Source organism: Ailuropoda melanoleuca, unplaced genomic scaffold (assembly GCF_002007445.2).
Source record: "Ailuropoda melanoleuca isolate Jingjing unplaced genomic scaffold, ASM200744v2 unplaced-scaffold5927, whole genome shotgun sequence".
Lineage (NCBI taxonomy): Eukaryota > Metazoa > Chordata > Mammalia > Carnivora > Ursidae > Ailuropoda > Ailuropoda melanoleuca.
This window is the reverse complement of record NW_023233025.1, coordinates 10,621-25,236: the sequence shown is the minus strand read 5'-3', so window position 1 is coordinate 25,236 and position 14,616 is coordinate 10,621. Positions and strand designations below refer to the sequence as shown.

The following is a 14,616-nucleotide window of genomic DNA, read 5'->3' as shown; positions in this document are numbered from 1 at the left end:
TGCATTGTGCACCCAGATCGCGGTTTCAAACAAAGAGATGACGCGTTCCGTCAGAGCAGCAGCCTGAGGCTGAGCCCTATAGGACGAGTCCGCCGGACACGTCTGGAGGCTGTTTGGCTCCATGTCACGAGATGGTCTCCAAGGCCGAGGCAGCCACTCAACACCCATATCACTTTTCACGCTTTTCCCCACGTCACAGAAATAGACGTGAACCTTTCCTGTGGCATTTCTTCGCACCTTGCACCATCCGTGGAGACGGGCAAGGTGGGCACCCAGGGCACGTGTGCAGCATGATGCTGAGGCGGCAGGGACAGGTGCTTCCTGCAGCCCCTACCCGGTGACCACAGTAATGCTCAGTTTTCTGGAACCTGACGTCGGCAGGACACTAACAACCAAGGTCCCTTCTGCTGAGAAGCAGCAGAGAGAATAAGCAGCAGAGGGCTGAGGGCCGGGACTCTGGGGACACCCTGCTCGCCTGACCTCTCCCAGCTGCACAAGGCTCTGCAATTCGTGCCTTAGTGTCCTCAGCTGTGCAACCCACCTGCGGGGTCCGGCTGCAGGGCTGCTGGGGATGAGATGACCCCACGTCCCTGAGGTGGGGGTAGCAGCCCGGAGGGGACACACTCACCACACAGCAGGCTCAGTTCCACTGAGTGCATAGCGTCTCATGCACTGGGGGTCCCGGGGTGGCTCCCTGACATCCACTCCAGCAGGCTCCACCAATCTGGGTCGCACCAAGACGGGTGGCAGGCGGCTGGGCCTGTGTCCGGCCCAGATTCATGCGAGCCCACCACCACCGATGGGGCCAGGACTGGAGGTCCCGCCACGGCATGTCAGAGGCACACGGTGCCCAGCGTCCCAGCCAAAGGGGCTGGGGTCAGAGCATCAGCGCGGAAACCAGCTGGATTAAGGAGCCTCAGGGCCCTCATGCCTAAAAGGACCCCAAGGACAGAGCCCAGGGACAGGGGACAGGGAGCTGGACGCTGAGCAATTAGCGTGAGCCAGGAAAGCCCGAGGGCCCACCGCAGGTGCACTCTGTTTGGGTCCACCTCTGGATGGACGTCACATCAGCAAGGCTCTCCATCCACAGAGACCATGGAGGGACAAGGAATAGCACGCAAGATCTCACAGCGCACGTGTTGCTAGAACGGCACTGTCTAAGTTTAATTAAAATTCACGGCAGACCAAACACACCAACCTCCTGCACGGAACGTTTTCACAGTTAAGGTAATGCTCACAAAGGCAAGAAAGGAAGGACAGAGAATCTTCCCACACACCTGCAGGGAACGCAGCCATCTGGGGCTTCTAGCCTGTGGTCATCTAGGTTTTACCAGTGTGGCCGCAGCGAGGTATCGATTCATGACGGCTACACGGGGCTGTCCAGAGTCCACATCTTTCCAACTATAAGCAATGAACTCCTGCCAGACTGAGGCCAATCCCAAGACCTCTTCCCCTCCTTCACTCACTGGCCCCAGAAGACAAAAAATTAAAAGAGAAGCAAATTTATTCCATGTCAACGGCTATTAGAAAACTTCCAGCCACCAGCGGTCAAGCAGCTCTTTTCCCAAACAGCCCACGGTCCAGGGACGGGTGTGAGGCCCCGAGCGCACACTCCTCTAGCCAGAGGCTCGGTGTGTCCCCTCTGCTGTGCCCAGCTCTCGCCCTGCACCTCCCTGCTAGCCGTCTACCTGCAGCCTTGCTGCTGCTGGACCTACATGCCCCAACTCTCTGGGGTGCCTGCCTCCCACACTCCCCCCCTCCCCTGCAAACTCGGGATCCCCATCCCAGGTCCTCCCTCTGCCCTCCCTCCCACGGCTGCACCCCTTCTGCAGGAATGGCTTCTGCTCCCAGCCACAAGGAAAGGACACTTCTTTTCCCAGGGAGCCTGTCCCTGTGGAAAAGGACAATACTCAGCCTCAGTGAAACAGAATAACTCCACGAATAAATCCTGACTAGGAATGGCTTCAATTCATGGCCTGACGAGACAGAATCCTGGGGTGTCCTGGGATGGAAGAGAGTGACCGGGTGGGGACCACAGGCTGGAGGAGCCTAGCAGAGACGGTCCAGCATCTAACTGAAAGTCTCAGTAATGGAGCCTCAGCTCACAAGAGAGGAAAGCCGTGGAGAGGTAGGGGCTGAGGTGCTTCCCACACCCGCACTCTCTCCTGGCCCTCCCTCCCCGCTGCCTGGCCCCTGCAGCTCACCATCTATGCACCCCCCAGGGCCTCTGCACCCCTGCCTCCTGCCCCCTAGGACCACTACACCCCTGCCTCCCCAAAGCCTCTAGCTGCTGCACCCCTGCCTCCTTCCCCCCCACCCTGCCTCCACCCTTCCCTCCCTCCGCCCACCAGGGCCTCTGTATCCCTGCCTCCTTCACCCTAGGAGTGCTACACCCTTGCCTCCCCTCCTGCCCAGAGCCTCTAGTCTCTGCACCTCTCCCTCCTTCCACCTCCCAGGGCCTCTGTACCCTGCCTCCTTTCCCCTAGGACCCCTACACCCCTGCCTCCCCCACCCCAGACCCACTAGCCTCTGCACCCCTGCCTCCTTCCTCCCCCTCGGGGCCTCTACACTGGCTGAGATGAATTCTGAATTCGTCTGTATGTCCACCTTCTTGTTAATTGCTCTGTTCTCTACCCCTTGCCAACCTAGAGTCAGGACAAGAGCACAATCACTTTCTTCTAGAGACAGAAAGAAAGGAGAGAGAAGGAGCAGTGTCCCTCTCCACCCCTTCCACTGGGCCCACCTCATAGGGAGTAGCGTGGTTTAGGATGGGGACACAACCAGGAGGCCTTTCCAAACAGGGCTCACTGGAAAAGCTACAGGCTGCTACATGCTGGTTTAAAAGAAGGAATGCACGTAACCTTTGCCTAATGCCCGAGCCATACTCTGCACATTTGCAGAGTTGGAAAATACATACACCTAATTATTTATTTAGGGGCCTACTAATAAGGAACAAAACACAGAAAGTGGTTCACTTTCAGCAAAACTGTGAGGAGGGAGGAGGAGGGAGGAAGGAAGAAGCAAGGAAGAGGAGGGTGGGGTAGGAAGGCTGGGAAGGGAGGAGGAAGGGAGAGAAGAAGAGGGAGAAGGAGGGGGAGGAAGGAAGGGGCGAAGGGGAGGGAGAAGAAGGGGGCAGGGGGCAGCTGCTGGGTGCAGCAGGTGCTCCTGGTTGGTCCTAATGTGGGCAGCTAGAGAGCCAGGCGGGGAGGCCCCAGGACCGTGTAGACCTGTACCCTCCCCTGCTGCCCCTCCTGCCCTCTCCTCTCCTTGGGCCACACTGTCTCCTCCCCCTGCCACTCACTCCTACTGGCCAAACTACAGAACTGTATGGACTGCTGGCTGTCTCATAGAGTCTGGGATGCGGGATGGGTAGGGGCCACCCCCCGGGGCTGGGGTCCACACCAGCTCTGCCAGGATCCATGAGACGGCTATCCTCACCCTCTGAGGATCAGTTTACCAAGAGGAGACTCACAGAGGGCAAATGCGTCACCACCAAACAGCACATCCCCAGGAAAGCTCCTGAGATGCCTGCCCACACTGAATGCACAAACATGGGTCATCTAAGTCGGAACAAGCCAGAGTTTTCTCTAAACCTCAAAATCACCTGGACAAAATTACAATTGCTTCATGTGACCACAACTTACTGAAGAGTAAGTTAATTCCGTCTTTAACAGACAATGTTTTCCAGAAATGTTTTCATTAAATATGATGCTCATAAAACAAGTTAGCAGAAGTTACTCCTAGAAGGGAAGAAAGACTATACTTGCCCCGCCTCCCAGTGAAGACCTTCCGAGTCCCCACCCCCACCCCGACCCCCGGGGGCAGTCTGCCAATAAGGCCTCTCATTCCCTGATTAATTCTAGGGCTCGTCCCCCTCCTCAGCCTGCTCAAGCCTCCCTGTAATTCCCCACACCACGCTGTGCCCGATCCAAGGACAGGGACGGGCACCCCCAGGAAAGGGTCAGCTCAGGACGTGACCCACAGTAAAATCCCAAGTCCCTCCCCTAAGACACACGTGCCCAGAGATCTCATGCAGAACGTGAATTCCAACTTTAAAAACCGTCCTCACAGACAAGGACACCAGGCCTCAGAACCGGAGTCTCTGGGGAGGCCCCCGGGGCCAGAGTCCGTGCCCCCGCAGGGCAACCGCTGTGCCAGGGTGCAAGGCCTCCATATGGGGAGGGGCTGGCCCAGTGCTGCCAGTCCCACAGCGAGGGTGCTATTTACAGGAAGCACAATGAGGTGCTCCCACAGAGAAGAAGGGGTACTACGCAGATGTGTTATTACATCAGTAAGATCCAGAATAAGTACTATCACCCCAGGGCACAGCGAGCCACTCTCCTCAAACACCAGGGGGCAGCAGTTCAGCCTGGGGTGGGGTGGCCTAGCCCCACTGCTCCCTCCCCCACAAGACTTGACCCCCGGGTGCTGGGGCTGCCCACACAGCCAACACTGGCTGCAGCCACACTGCAGACCCCGGCAAGAGGAAGAGAAGGGTGTCCAGATGGCACAGTCACTCTGCCCACACAGCAGTCCTGTGGCCGGGATGCAGAAAAAGAGCCAGCTAAGACTCTGCGAGGATAGGAGGAGCTCAGGGCTGGGGAGAAGAGAGTGCTTCCCAGAGGAAGACGGGCAGGTGTAAGGCCCTAGGACAGAAGGAAAGGCAGTTCTCTCCTGTGGGGACCTGCTGCCCCCGTCCAGGGCAGAGCCTCAGCCTGGGCTCAGAGGAGATCCACAGAGGTGTTTGGTCAGGGGACTGAGGTGGTCAGAGCACTGGGGAGAAGGGCCAGACGCATGGAGGGCAGCACTCAGGAGGCCACGGGGCGAGAGTGGAGGCTCATGACCATGAAGATGATGATGATTAGGAGACTAAAGACTCCTTAGCCTGCAGCCCTCCAAAGTGGTGAGCATTTCCTACTTGAACCTCACCAAGTCTTAAGGTAGAGTACGTGTGACAGATGGTCCAGACAGAAAGTAAGGAAACACCGGCCTCAAGTGGCACATCACACAAGGTGGATTAACACGGACAGAACATTCACTTCAAAAGCAGAAGACACATTCTTCTCAAGTGCACATGCACATTCTCCAGGAGAAAGCACAGGTTAGGTGACAAAACAAGTCTTGATAATTTAAGAAGACTGAAATCATATCGAGCACCTCTTCCAAACACAATGGTATACAACAGAAATCAATCACAAGAAAATGAGAAAAAAACACAAACATGCGAGATTAGACAATATCCTACTGGACGACCAATGAGTCAAAGAAGAAATCAAAAGAAAATCAGAAAAAATACCTTGAGACAAATGAAAATGGAAACATAACACTCCCAAAACCTGTGGGATGCAGGAAAAGCAGCTCTCAGAGGGAAGTTTGTAGCAATAAATACCTACATTAAAAAACAAGAAAAATCTCCAATGAACAACAAAACTTTACATCTCAAGGAACTAGAAAATGAAGAACAAACCAAGCCCAAAGTTAGTAGAAGGAAGGAAATGACAAAGATGAGGGTGGGGGAAATAAAGACAAAAAGATGATAGAAAACATCAACGAAATGAAGAGCTGGTTTTTTTGAAACGATAACACTGACAAACCTTTCACTAGACCTACTAAGAAAAAGAGAGAGAGGACTCAAATAAAACCAGAAGCAGAAGAGGAGCCATTACAGTGGACGCCACAGAAATACAAAGGATCACGAGAAACTAACATAAACAATTACAAGCCAACAAACTGTCCAAACTAGAAGAAATGGAAAATTCCTACATACAATGACTGAATCATGAAGAAACAGAAAATCTGAACAGACCAATTACTAGTAAGGAGATTGAATCAATAATCAAAAACCTCCCAACAAACAAATATCCAAGGCCAGACAGCTTCACTGATGAGATCCACCAAATGTTAAAATCAGAATAGCAATCCTTCTCAAACTCTTTAAGAAAAAGAAAGAATGGGAAATACTTCCAAATGCATTTTTGGAGGCCAAAATTACCCCAAAACTAAAACAAGACAAAGACAATACAACGAAGGAAAACTACAGGCCAACAGCCCTGACAAAGGATGTAAAAATCCTCAACCAAAGAGTGGCAAGCCAAAATAAGCACGACGTTAAAAGGATCAAACACCATGAGCAAGTGGGATTTATTCCAGGGATGCAAGGATGGCTCAACATCTGCAAGTCAGTCAATGAGATACCATACTAACAAAAAGGATAAAAATCAAATGATTATTACAATCAATGCAGAAATGTCAATTGACAAAATTCAACATCCATCTATGATTAAAAAAAAAAAACTCTCAACAAGTGGGTCTAGAGAGAACATCTTTCAACATAATAAAGGCCCTACATGACAAGCCCACAGCTCACATCATCCTCAATGAAAAGCTGAAAGCTTCTCCTCTAAGAACAAGACAAGAATGCCCTTTCACCACTTTTATTCAACATTGTATTAGAAGCCCCAGCCTCAGCAATTAGGCAAGAAAAGAAATAAAAGGCATCTAAATTGGTAAGGAAGAAGCAAAACCGTCACCATTTGTAGACAACATGACACTACCTATAGAAAACCCTAAAGACGCCACCAAAAAATGGCTAAAATTAATTCAGTGAAGTTGCAGGATACAAAATCAATATGCAAAAATCAGTTGCATTTCTATACATAATAACGAATTATCAGACAATTAAGAAAATAATCCCATTTACAACCACATTCCAAAAAAAAAACCTAGGAATAATTTAACCAAGGAGGTTAAAAACCTATACAATAAAATCTCTAAGACCCTGATGAAAGAAATTGAAAGAGATACAAATAAATAAAAAGATATTCCATGTTCATGGATTAGAAGAGTATTGTTAAAATGTCCATCTGACCCAGAACTATCTACAGATTCAATCCAATCCCTATTAAAATTCCAATGGTGTTTTACACAACAATAAAACAATCCTAAAATTTGTAGAGAACCGCAAAGACCCCAAATAGCCAAAGCAATTTTGAGAAAGAACAAAACTGGAGGCATCACACTTCCTGACATCAAACTACATTGCAAAGCTGCGGTAATCAGTAAAACGGTCTGGTGGTAGCATAAAAGCAGATACACAGAACAGAAGGGAGAGCTCAGAAATAAACCCACACATGTTCACTTAATTTACAACCAAGGAACCAAGAGTGCAGACAGGACAGTCTCTTCAGTGAATGGTGTTGGGAAAACTGAACAGATATGTGCGGTACAAAAGAATGAAACTGAACCATTACATCACAACATACACAAAAATTAACTTGAAATGGGTTAAAGATGTTAACACAAGCTCTGAAACCATAAACACCTAGAAGAAAACACAGTAAGCTCCTGGACATCAGCGTTGGTGATGACCTTCTGAATTTGACACCAAAAGCAAAGGCAACTACAGCAAAAAAACAAAACAAAAACAAAGGAGGACTACTTCAAACTAAAAAGCTTCCACACAATAAAAGAACCATCAACAAAATAAAAAGGCAACCTACCAAATGGGAGGAGAAAACATTTATAAATCATGTAACTCATAAACGGTCAATATGCAAAATATATAAAGAATTTGTACAACAATAGCCAAAAAATCTAATAAAAAATGGACAGAGGATCTGAATAGACAGATTTCCAAAGAAAACATACAGGTGGCCAAAAGGTACATTAAAAGATGCTCAACATCACTGACCATCAAGGAAATGCAAATCAAAACCACAATGAGGTACCACCTCACACCTGTTAAAAAGTCTACTATCAAAAGGATAAGAGATAACAGGTGTTGACCAGGATGTGGAGAAAGCGGAGCCCTCTTACACTGCTGGTGGGAATGCGAGCTGGTGCAGCCACTCTGGAAAACAGTGTGGAGGTTCCTCAAAAAACAAAAACTAGAACTACCCTATGATCCAGCAATCCCACTTCTGGGTATTTACCCTAAAAACCAGAAACACTACCTTGAAAGGACACCTGCATCCCCACGTTCACTGCAGCATTAGGCACAATAGCTAGTGTGTGTAAACAACCTAAGTGTCCACCGATGGATGAATGGAAAAAGAAAATACAGTAAAATACATACGCAGCGGAATAATATTCTGCCGTAAAAAGAGAAATTCTGCTATTTGCAACACCGTGGATGGATCCGACAGCTAACTGAAGTAAGAAAGACAAATGGAGGAAGACAAATTCCATATGATCTCATTTTAAGTGGAATAAAAAATGAGCTCATAAGTGCGAAGAACACATTGGCGGTTGCCAGAGGCCGGGGTGGGGCTGGGCAACATGAGTAAACGGTGTGAGAGATCCAAAATTCCATGGAACCAATCCGTAAGTCATGGAATGTTCTGTGCAGCACAAGACTCAAGCTAACCTGCAGCATGGGGTACAGGATCCCCTGCTATTTGAAAGTACAGTGTTCCCATGAAACCCTTCACAGCAGAAACGGTGCAAACCAAAGGAGGAACTACCATTCATTCATGTGGAAAAATCAGTGAGCATGCTCAGACCCCAAAATTACTTCTCTTTGGCTTTTCTTAGGCCTCAGGACACAACTCCCAATGGATGCCCAGCATAAATGGAGATAAAGCACAGCAGACGCTCACAGACACAATTCAAAGCGCTGGTGGCTGGACGCAAAGAGCGGTTCCCAGGAAGGAGCTGGTTGGGGTGCACGCTCACTCTGTTGTGCTTCTCCCCAAAACAGATGCTGACCGCAATGCTCACTCTTCGACTTTTTTCCTAAGAGGCAAATGCTCCTGAGGTTTCTTCCTGCTACTGAAGCCGGGTAATAACATAGATCTTTCCAAAAAGCTAAGTGTCTTACCATGAACTTTTCAAAAGTGGGGGATACTTGTACTTGAACGTTGCTGAGGGAGGAGATGTGAAATGTTCTCCCGGACACAAATATCAGCAGATTCATCATGAAAGGCACCTTCCTCAGCATGCGGACCACAGACTACCTCCAACCCCCAGAAACCTCCTCCTTCCCCTCGCTCAGGACAACCCACAACAGCTGGGAGTTACCCCAGTTCCTCCTTTCTCCCATCCCCGGTATCTAAGCTGTCGGCAAATCCCATGAGCTCCATCTTCAAGATGTACCCAGAACAGGACTAACCACTCCTTCCAAGGCCACCTGTCTGGTACACAGTGGAGCTCATCTCTTGCCTGAGTTGCTGGAAAAGCTTCATCACTGACCTCCCTTGCCCATCCTCAACCCTGTATCATCTGTTCTCCACACTGTAGCCAGGATAGCCCAGTGAAACAGGGTCTCTTGGGGTCAGGGCCCTGCGATGGCTTTCTGTCACCCTCTGTCACCTCTCTGAGATCATGTCCTAAGCTGTCTCCTGTGGCCACAGGGCCCTTCTTGCTGCTGCTGGACATACCTGGTATGCTCCTGTCCTACCCCAGGGCCTTTGCACATGCTTTCTCTTCCATTTTGAATGCTCTTGATGTGATATCACTCACCTTCTTTAGATACTGACTCAAGTATCACCTTCCTAGTGAAGTCCTACCTGGCCCCTATGTGAATAGCAAGCACCACCCCCACCTTCCCTTCAGCACCCCAGCCCAGTCACCTGCTTCATATTTCCATAGCAGTTGTCAAAGTCACCAGTCCATCTCAGCAGGGGTGAAGTGGAGGTCTACACTGATGGTTTCACCACTGATTCCCTCCCATTTCCTGGTCCAAAGCCCTGGGGGGAGAGGTGCCCCAGGGCTCCTGAACAGCCAGGATGCCCGGGACAAGGGGGTCTACCTACTGCACCCTGAACACCATCAGGAAAATGAGCCACATGAGGAATCCACCTGCACACGAAACCTGAAACCAGACACCCTCCTCAATGACAGGTGAGCACACACACTTCCTCCCCTTGCTGAGGTGCTCATCCCAGAAAGCTGAGCAGAGACACTTCCCAGGGTCCAAATCTCCCTCTGGCCGAGGTCCTGGGAAACAGACAACTCTCCTCCCTGCACCAACCACCTGGGATTGGTGTCCGGAACCCTCCTGTGCTCAGGCAGACCTGTGCACCTGTCCCTCGTTCCTGTGACGTCCTCACAAACCGGTGTTCAGGAAGGAGCCTGCAGCCGTGTCAGCAGGCTGCCCAGGCTCGGCCTCAGTCCCAAACGTCCGCCCCACGCAGACCTGGGCCTTCACGGAGACTGGGGTCCTGTGTGGCCTCGGCACCTAACGGCAGGAGTGGAGAGTTCAAGGTCCAAAGAAAAAGGGACCTGTTGCACACAGCACAGGAACGTGGAGAGAGGATTTCTCAGGGGTCCGGCTCTGGAAGAAGGGCTTCTGCTGGGATGAATGCATGGAACCCACACANGGCTTCTGCTGGCTGAATGCACGGAACCCACACAGATGACATCTGGCAGCATCTCCTCCCCAGGGAGCAGGTGACACACTGGGCATGACCAGCGCTGCCTGTGGGCTGCTTGCCACCACCCTGCTGAGCCGTGGGCTCCAGAACCAAACACGAAGCAACCTTCTTATCACTTGTGCAGCAAGAGGGCTGGCCGGGCGGGGAGCCCAGTCCCTGTCCTTGGGAGGGAGCAAGCAACAGCCCACAACCTCTCAGCTGTCTGATCCAATCAGCCCTGCCAGGCTCAGACCTGCTCACACGGTGAGTGAAAAGACAGAGTGAATTCTTTCCACTCCAGCTCAACGCTTCTCACAGAGAAGCAAACTCCGGCCTCAGAAATGTGCTCATCATTAGCTCTGGAATTCCCTGGGTTGTGTCTACACTGGCCCACACAGTGTCTCATCTAGACTGCTTAGCCAATGCCCTAGGGTTTCAAGCCATTCTCAAGCTGCTGTTAAAAAGGCAGGACCTGGCTGGATTAGGCAGACCAGCCAAGTGACTCGATGTGCTGGAAACTCAGACAACTTCCTCCCTGAACACCAACGCTCCCAAGTCCCAGCTTCCCACCTTCGCTCACTGGGCACTGAGCACCACGTCAGCATGAACACTGCTCTTTCAATTCACTTGTCTCTCATTCCATAAAATCAGAAATCAAGCTCCAGTCACCACTCCATTTTTCCGTTCAGAGGAACAGGGCAAATAAGAGAACAAAACACTGCGTGTGCCCAGCACACTTCTATCAAACGTGATTCCTTGGCCCTTCTCATATGGGCGCCTCTACATTGTTGGCCCTACTAATGAGAGATCCCCACGTTTGATCATCATGTCTACATGCAACTTTGCAGTTTTCCATTTGGTATTTCTATCTCAAAGCAAATGTCCATATTTCTTTCTTAAAAATAATAATGTCCACATGTAAGGGTCTGGATCTCCACAGCCAGACAACACGGCTCTGGTCCAGATAAGGACGAAGACACAACCTCAGCCCATGAAGCAAAACCCACACCCTCAGGGATCCCAACACGCCTCACAGGTGAAGAGCCCCTTTGCTATATGGAGTTGTCCGAGGACAAAGGATACGGGCACCCTTCACCCTTCTTTGTTTTCTTCGTAAACTCCCCAGTTCAAGTCGTAAGTGACTCAAGCTTCCGGAACCCAGGATAAGCCACAAGGTAAGCAGCCCCCCGCCAGAGAAGGCTAACAGGGGGCTCGATCTCCTGTGGAAGCACACTGAGCCACTCCCCGAGCTCCTGAACAACCTACACCCCTTCTCCATGTGTCCCCCTCACAGAGGGCACATGCCCTGTGACAGCTCGGAGGCTGGGTTTTACTTTAAAAAATAATGTCTCATACTGGAAGTTGGTTCCTGGAAGAGAAAAAACATGAACACTCACGAAGGATTTTTTTTAATATTTCAAAAGGTCGTTTTCCCATTGTTTAATTAAAATAGGAAATAACCCACAGATAGCCCCTTCCACTAGCAGGTACGATTCACTGCAGTGACTTAAAGAAGAGCAGAAAATAAAAGAGTAACAGACGTTCTGATGACCTGTCATTCCCATAATCAAAGTTTTGAAACTTCACACACATGCAAAGAAAGAAGCACCAACAAACGTCTCGGCCTGGCAACTCTGACAGTCTGAACTGGAGTGACAGGGACAGACTATGAGGTTGTGTGTGTTGGGTGAGGCTGGTGGCCCAGAAGGAGGTGCTTGGCCAGCTCTCCACCTGTGCCTCTCCTGTCCTCAGCCAGGAACCTGCTCGCAGCCCTCACCTGTCACAACTGTCACACGGGAGACTCCCAGCCACCCCTGAAGCCCGCCCTGCCCACACCCTGCTGCAGAATGCACTCAGCTCTCCTTTGGGGCCCCTGTCAGCTTTACCCAGACCTGGAACTCCCCTGTCTGCAGCAAAGCCACAGGATTCCCCCTCTTCTTCCAAAAGTACACTGGCCCAAGGCTTTCCTGAGAAAGGTAGAAGGCTACCTACCTAATGAATGTTTCACACCTTCTTCCCCCTTCTGTCGTATTTCTCTCCACTTACCTTCCTACCTGTGCAAACTGTAAGTAACGTATCCATGGAACATGAACGTGCTCTGAGATCTCAATCTTTCATTGCAGCCCTCTGAGGACTCTTTGTGCAATAAAATATACAACAGGGGTTTTTTAAACTATTATTTATAGAATAATACAGCCCAAATCACCTCATTTTTAGTTGTTCTTCATCAGGCAGAACAGTTTCTGTATAAAAAGACATAGATATTACCTTCCAGCAATTTCATAAGTAGGAAACAGAAACTCTGTGGGATAACCTGACTCACCCAGCGTCAGGCAAGCAGTTCCAGAACTCAGGCCAGGGCTCCTGAGGCCAAGCCCCTTGAAGCCACGAGCATGCCTCTATCCAAAGGAATTCCCAAAGACTCTCCTTCTGACTCCACCACAAAAGAAACTACTGAGAAAATACGGCACCTCAGAATATCTAGATGATACATACAGTAAAATTAGGAAGTCAAGCTCAACTTTTAAAAGGTAAAAGGCTATCCTGAATAATTTTGAATTTTTATCTACCCTCACTGTAACTCTTCCGGTGCAAAGACTGATCAATTAGGAAACAGCATCTTAGACAAACGACAAGACATCATCAAAGTCTGTATCTGACGACAAAAAAACACAATACACCTAATCCTAGATGGTGGCCACTATATCCTATCCTCGGGCCAATCAAATAAATGCCGTTCGATTAAGCAGCAAATTATATTTTAAAAACACACAAACAGTAAATCTCATCTTCCCTTTCTAACAAAAGTGATTTCCTAGGNACACAATACACCTAATCCTAGATGTTGGCCTAAATCCTATCCTCGGGCCAATCAAATAAATGCCGTTCGATTAAGTAGCAAATTATATTTTAAAAACACACAAACAGTAAATCTCATCTTCCCTTTCTAACAAAAGTGATTTCCTAGGAAACAGATGTTCAGGATACCTTTGTAAGCAATAAGGGAACAGAGAAAATGTTATCCCTTGCAATGCTCTACCTGCAGGGAAACTAAGTAACTCTTGCACCAAATCCGGAATACTGAGAGCTACTTAAGTCTTCCTTTGTGGCTCAACTAGAGAAACGACAAAAGCCCATGAGGTTTGAGTTAATGAAAAGTTTTACCTCTAGCAAAAGTGAGTCACCGACATGAATAGTACATTACATCAAATATATCTGCTGTTTCTTCTGAACGTTGATGCCGTGTGACAAGCTGAATCATTTACTCAAGTGTTTATGTTCAAAACTCAGGGTCTTACAGAGAAGTGTCGTCAGGTGGGAATAAGTAGGCACCTGCGGCCTGTACACCTGCTTCACTTTCTGGGAGAAGGGGAAACACACTTATTCCTTAAGTAGCAATTCCCTTCATCCTAAAGTAGACCAACGACTTTGTCTCTATAGAAAAAGGGAAATTACTCTTCCAAATAAACACCTCAACTCCTCATTTCTCATGGAACTTGAGTGGGGTCTGGTTTACTCCAGCCTCCAAGCCCCCACCTGGAGGACTTTCCTGCAGGATCCCGACAGCCCATTACCATCATCCCTGGGGACACGGGGCACAATGCTGAAGTTGGGGGGTGCTGCTCGTGGGCTTGTTACTGCCACCCCTGTGCGTAGCTGGAAGGGGTACACCTGCTGAACTTGGGGGTGCTGCTCATGGTCTGTTAACTGCACTTTCTGTATGCAGGATAGGGGACACCCTGAAGTTGGGGTGCTGCTCAAGGGCCCATTACCTGCATTGTCTGTGCCAGGGGACAGGGGGCACCCCACTGAAGGAGGGGTGGCTACCTGTTGTGGTCCTTTATCCGAAGTATCTGTGCCCAACGGCGCAGGGGACACACTTCTGAAGCCTGGGGACTGCACGCGGGCCGTCACCTGCGCTGTCCGTGCTCAGAGGAGCTAGGAGGACACCCATTACCTGCACTGTCTGCTGGGCTGAAGGCACAGGGTCACCACACTAAAGCTGGGGGCTGCGCTGGGTCCGCTACCTTCACTGTTCCTGGGAAACAAGGGACACCCGAGCTGTCTGCGCCCGACCCGCAAACCTCGGGCAGCGGGCAGCCCAGAATTCACAAATCGGCGGGCTTTAGCGAATTTGGGAGCATTTGGCAAAAGGGAGACTTTCAAAGGAAAAAGGGAAAAAAAAAAAAAAACAACTAGTCCGAGGCCCCGCGAATAACCCGCTGGACGCGCCCTTCAAGGACCCCCGCCTCCACCCCCGGGG

General features: G+C 49.8%; 1 long non-coding RNA gene across 1 annotated transcript in view; it reads right to left on the bottom strand.

Moving 5' to 3' along the window:
* LOC117799872 overlaps positions 1 to 14,597 on the bottom strand; it is a 24,894-nt gene extending 10,297 nt beyond the window's left edge. The window contains exon 1 of the long non-coding RNA XR_004623017.1: positions 14,126 to 14,597. This is a non-coding gene — a long non-coding RNA (uncharacterized LOC117799872). The remainder of the gene's footprint in view (positions 1 to 14,125) is intronic.
* Between the last annotated feature and the right edge of the window lie 19 nt (positions 14,598 to 14,616).